The sequence below is a fragment of the Neoarius graeffei genome, chromosome 21, assembly GCF_027579695.1.
Source record: "Neoarius graeffei isolate fNeoGra1 chromosome 21, fNeoGra1.pri, whole genome shotgun sequence".
Classification (NCBI taxonomy): domain Eukaryota; kingdom Metazoa; phylum Chordata; class Actinopteri; order Siluriformes; family Ariidae; genus Neoarius; species Neoarius graeffei.
The window spans coordinates 51,107,170-51,113,178 of record NC_083589.1 but is presented as its reverse complement, the minus strand read 5'-3'; positions in this window follow the sequence as shown (position 1 = coordinate 51,113,178).

Sequence of the window (6,009 nt, the reverse complement as noted above, 5' to 3'; positions counted from 1 at the left end):
CCTTCATACAAGCACAGAATTAAAGAAATAATCAGAATTTTTGAGATATATTTATACAATAGTGAGCAAAGATCTCAGGTACATGCAAATAAACGATGTAGAGCAGGGGTGTCCAGACTAACGTGACCAGACGTCCCGGTTTGACCGGGACAGTCCCGATTTTGAGTTGCGTGTCCCCAGTCCCGACAAAGGTCCGTCGGGACGCTGAAATGCCCCGGTTTACACCAAACACTGTCCCGGTTACAGCGATCACGTTCACACTGCAAGGCTTAATGCTCAATTCCGATTTTTTTGTGAAATCCGATTTTTTTGTGAGGTCGTTCACATTAACAAATATATGCGACTTGTATGTGATCCTCAGTATGAACGAAAAGCGACCTAAAAGTGTTCCGCATGTGCATTGCAGGATACGACGACGTCACACGCAGTGAGCATGGCCAGTGTTTATGGAAGTAACCTAAAGTTTCCTGTGTATGACAGTAGCCAGCATGGAGTACCTGGCGATGATGCAGTTGTTGTTGCGACGGAGCCAGAACATGCACAATAGCCTGATGTTAAGGAGGAGGTTGAGAAGAAAGAGGGCAAGGGTTTTGGCTCAGGCGTTCTGCGGGGTAGTGACTGCAACCTCCGTTCAAAGGAACATCAAAGCCATGTTGTTGTAACTTTTTTTGAGAGACCCGCCGCCTACTTCAGCGCAGAATAGTGACGTTTGTGGCTTGTTGATGACGTGTAAGTCGGATGAATGCGACCTGGCGGTTCGCATATGAAAAGATCGGATAGGAATCGGAATTAGGACCACATATCCAAACGGCCTGGGTCGGATTTGAAAAAATCGGATCTGTGTCGTTCATATTGTCAATAAAAGATCGGATACAGGTCACATATGGGCGAAAAAATCGGATTTGAGTCACTTCAGCTTGCAGTGTGAACGTACCCAACGAAATGTCAATAAAGCTTCTAGCAATTCAGCATCAATGTGCGTGTGTGCTCAGTTAACCTTACAATGTATCTATTTGTATAATGTTGCAATATAGAGGCCGCGTTATAACGTTTTTTTCGCTAGCGGCTGTCACCTACTAGGCGACAATGCCGCACAGATGAGCGCTGGGCGGAGATGTTGTTCGCGCACTTCAAGAGTAGGGAGATTCCTTACAGCAATGTCAGCCAGCTTTGCCAGTTTGCCTACCTGGCACCAATGCTCCAGTTGAGCGAATATTTTCACTCATGAGCAACACCTGGACTGATGAGAGAAGGCTACTCTTGAAGCCTTGCTCATTACCCGGGTTAATTTCGACGATACTTGATCACAGTTTCACAGCAGGCTCTCGGGCAATAAAGAGCTACTGGAGCAAATTCACTCATCATGTAATTATATGCAATAAAATGGCATCTTCTTTAGGGTGGGTGGGTTGGGTGGCTGTGTTTCTGAAACATTTTTGTTGTCTTTCATCTGTCTTTAATCTGTATCACAGATTGTCTTGACTTGTTTGATGCTGTTGTCAACTCAAGGTTCACGTTTTCAAACTAGTTAATAGTCGACACTGGTTAAGATTAAACAGAGGCATTTTGGGTAAAGGTTCAGAGGTGACAACGATTAGGCTCATGCGCTCCTTCCTGTTACAATGCATAGCCTATTGTTTAAAAAACAAGTTAATCGCATAAAATGTTGATGTTAATATGCAAACAATACATTTTCTTGGTGTTTTCACAAAGGTGAAATAAATCAGTTGAAATGTAGGCTGTTGGCCTATTCCCTATCATCACATCTGTTGTCTGATTTTCTTACTTTAACTGAATTGTGATAGAAGTGCATGTAGATAACAAGAAAATACTTTATTCTCTGAAATGTTGATAAAAGTGACTTCTACAAAATTATAAAAGCACGTGTCTGAGCCGGCGCATGTTTACATCAAAACGCATGTGCGTGCACGAGTATCACAGTCACACGCAAAGTGTCCCGGTTTTAGACTCGGGAAATCTGGTCACCCTAGTCCAAACTTATTGCAAAGAGGGCCAGATTTGGTGAGGTGAAAATGTGTGAGGGCCGACCATTCAGCCTGACATTCTTTGAATCATTAACATTAAATGCAAATGAATTATTTAATGAATTTTTTTATTGCAAATGGCATACTTTTCATTTTTTCACATAGAACACAAATAAATCTAAACAAGTTTTTACCAAAATCACTCTGCCTTTCATATTTGAAGACTACATAAAATGAAGAAAAAGTCTGACTCAGGAAAAAAAAAAACTTTCGGGAAGATTAAACATATCTAGGTTCATTTGAAACATTACATATTATTCATTATTTTTTTCGCGGTCCGGTTTCCATCAAATCCTCCGCTCTGATTGGCTGGCGAGCGGGTCCGTATCCTACGGTACGGACCCCGGTTACGGACCTCTGGCGACTCGCTCGTTCACAACAACAACAAACATAGTAGGAATTTTTGTCAACATTTATTTTCGCATTTCTCAGGAGAATAGCGTTAATTTTACAGCATGGATAGCGATAACGACAGTCTTCACAGCGAAAGCGAGTTTTACTACCCTGAGGAAGAAGAAATAAAAGAAAACATTTCAGGAGAAAGCTAAAAACCTGTAACTGTTACACCGAGCAAAAACATGGCTGAATCCTGAATGACTCAATTTTGTATAAATAGGGGACTACATAGGTGGCAAAATATAGTTTTTTTCCTGCCATGGAAGTGCACTTGTATACTGAGGAGGAAGCCATTTGCATTACAGCCGTGAATGAGGATTCAAAATGGCGACTCGGCTCGGTTTTCCCTTTTGGGCGCTCTCGTTTTCTGTTAGAATTTGGTAAAGAAAAAAATAAATATATTATTTAACGGGCGGCACAGTGGTGTAGTGGTTAGCGCTATTGCCTCACAGCAAGAAGGTCCGGGTTCGGGCCCCGTGGCTGGCAAGGGCCTTTCTGTGCGGAGTTTGCATGTTCTCCCCGTGTCCGCGTGGGTTTCCTCCGGGTGCTCCGGTTTCCCCCACAGTCCAAAGACATGCAGGTTAGGTTAACTGGTGACTCTAAATTGACCGTAGGTGTGAATGTGAGTGTGAATGGTTGTCTGTGTCTATGTGTCAGCCCTGTGATGACCTGGCGACTTGTCCAGGGTGTTCCCCGCCTTTCGCCTGTAGTCAGCTGGGATAGGCTCCAGCTTGCCTGCGACCCTGTAGAACAGGATAAAGCGGCTAGAGATGAGATATTATTTACCAGCTTAAGGTTGGTCTATATGGTGAAATACCGTGACCTCGGCCTTGAATACTGACCTCGGCCCAGAGGGCCTTGCTCAGTACTTTCAAGACCTTGGTCACGGTATTTCACGATACGGACCTCCCAGCTGGTAAATAACATATATCTATTAAATGCTCACTGTAAACTTCTAAATTCAAGACATGTGAACAGGAAAATAACACTAACAATTATCTTATTCATAAGTACAAAATAGGGTGCATCAGTTGCACTCTAAAAATGAAAAGTTCCTCCGATCATGATGCATTTTTGTTTTTAAGTTCCGTTTGGTAAGAAAACACACTGGGTGAAATATTTTGACAAAATTCAAAAGTTTAATGGTGGCACCAGGAGCTCAAAGTTATAGAAAAAGCTGCTATTTTATGACTTTTATGACAAAATTTCGATCACTTTTCATGAAACATTATGGCACCTTATAGAGTATACCAAATATCTTAGATGCACATTTTTAGTACATATTCTAAATATATTATCAAGCACAGTTTGAGTTTTAGCTGTTCATTGAATCATTGTTCAACTACTTTTAAACAATACAAATGTATTATGAATCACATTAATGCTTCTCAACCCCTTGCAAAGGTTCTTAACATGATCTCCGGGTCACAAGAAATCAATAAATGGAGTCCAACATTGTGATTCAAACCTTACGCGAAAACATAAAATAAGCGTTTTTTGGCAAAAAATGAACCTCATGGTGCCACCATTAGACTTTTGAATATGGTCAAAAAATTTTACAGGATGTCTTTATTGGTGAAAAGGAACACCCAAACAAAAATGCATCAGATTTTATGAAAGTGAGGGCACCCTAATACAAAACATTGAGGGCCATATGAATCCGTGTATCACTCGTTCTTTCGTTTTTCAATTGACAATCAAAAATCAAAAAACGAAAATATGTTATTTGATTTTGAATTGGATATCAAAAATGAAAAAGGCCGTGTTTTTCATTATTTCAATTTTAGACTCAGATCAAAAATAAGTAATAGAAAAACGTGCTGCCGGACCGAATTTGGATTTAATATTTAATTTGTCAGGTTTACGAGACCCGGTTTAATTGTCAATTGAAAAATGAAAGAACAAATGATATATGGATTGAAAAAACTCAGTGCATATTCAAAACTGTGGTTTTGATCATCTCATCTCATTATCTCTATCCTTCTACAGGGTCGCAGGCAAGCTGGAGCCTATCCCAGCTGACTACGGGTGAAAGGCAGGGTACACCCTGGACAAGTCGCCAGGTCATCACAGGGCTGACACATAGACACAGACAACCATTCACACCTACGGTCAATTTAGAGTCACCAGTTAACCTAACCTGCATGTCTTTGGACTGTGGGGGAAACCGGAGCACCCAGAGGAAACCCACGCGGACATGGGGAGAACATGCAAACTCCACACAGAAAGGCCCTCGCCGGCCACGGGGCTCGAACCCGGACCTTCTTGCTGTGAGGCGACAGTGCTAACCACTGTGCCGCCCCCGGTTTTGATCATCACAAAAAAAAAAAATAAATTCACTGAGATTTTAGAATTTATTCACCTCAGAATACTAAACAAATAACTTGGCTGCACTAATGTGAAGGGTGATATTGAGATGTAGCATGTTTCATCTGGTAGTGCCTCATGAATGAATGAATGAATTTATTTATTTCGAACATGTATAAAAATGTATGTAACTATTTGTACATACAAAAGAAAGAAAACGAGAAATAAAAAAATAATAACATAAAGAGCTAAGACATTACAAAACACCGCACAGTGTTTGAAAAAGGAGTGGGAAGAAGTACAATACTTTTTTAATTTCCCACCCCTTTTTAATTACCCCGAAATCCAAACTACATTAATACACCTTATAAAAATATATACCATATATACAGTTCATGAATATCTATATAAATATATAATTACAAAAATAAATATATACTACATACCATATATACACTTCATAAATGTCTATATAAATATATAACTACAAAAATATATATACTATATACCATATATACACTTCATAAATATCTATATAAATATATAATTACAAATATAAATATCTACTACATACCTATCCCTGTAAATATAAATATATAAACTATCCCCATAAATAAATATATACCATATATACCATATACTCAGTTAGTTTTAATATAACAATCAACCCTATTCTATTTATAGATTTATCCCTCATCATCCTCCGTTAACATACTTCCTCTTCCATATACTTGTTTAAAAATATTTTTTGTACCTTTTTTTAAACAGATTTATATTTGCACTTTGTTTTATTTCTGTCTCCAGTCTGTTCCATAAAGTCACCCCACAGCTCGATACACACATGCTTTTCATATTTGTTCGAACCTTTGGTTTTTTAAAATTTAGGTCTCCCTTTAGATTATATCCCCCCTCTCTCTCACTAAACATTCCTTGTATATTTTTTGGCAATAGATTATTTCTCGCTTTGTACATTATTTGTGCTGTTCTGAATTTGACCAGATCCATAAATTTCAACATGTTTGATTTTATGAATAGTGGGTTTGTGTGATCTCTGTATCCTGTTTTGTTTATTGTCCTTATTGCGCTTTTCTGTATTGTACATATCGGCTGCAGAGTGGTTTTGTAGGTGTTTCCCCAGACTTTGACGCAGTAAGTCAGATATGGCAAAAATAACGAGTAATATAGAGTACGCAAAGATTTGCAATCAAGAATATGTTTTGTTTCCCACAGAATTGCCGAGCACTTTGCCAGTTTTGCTCGT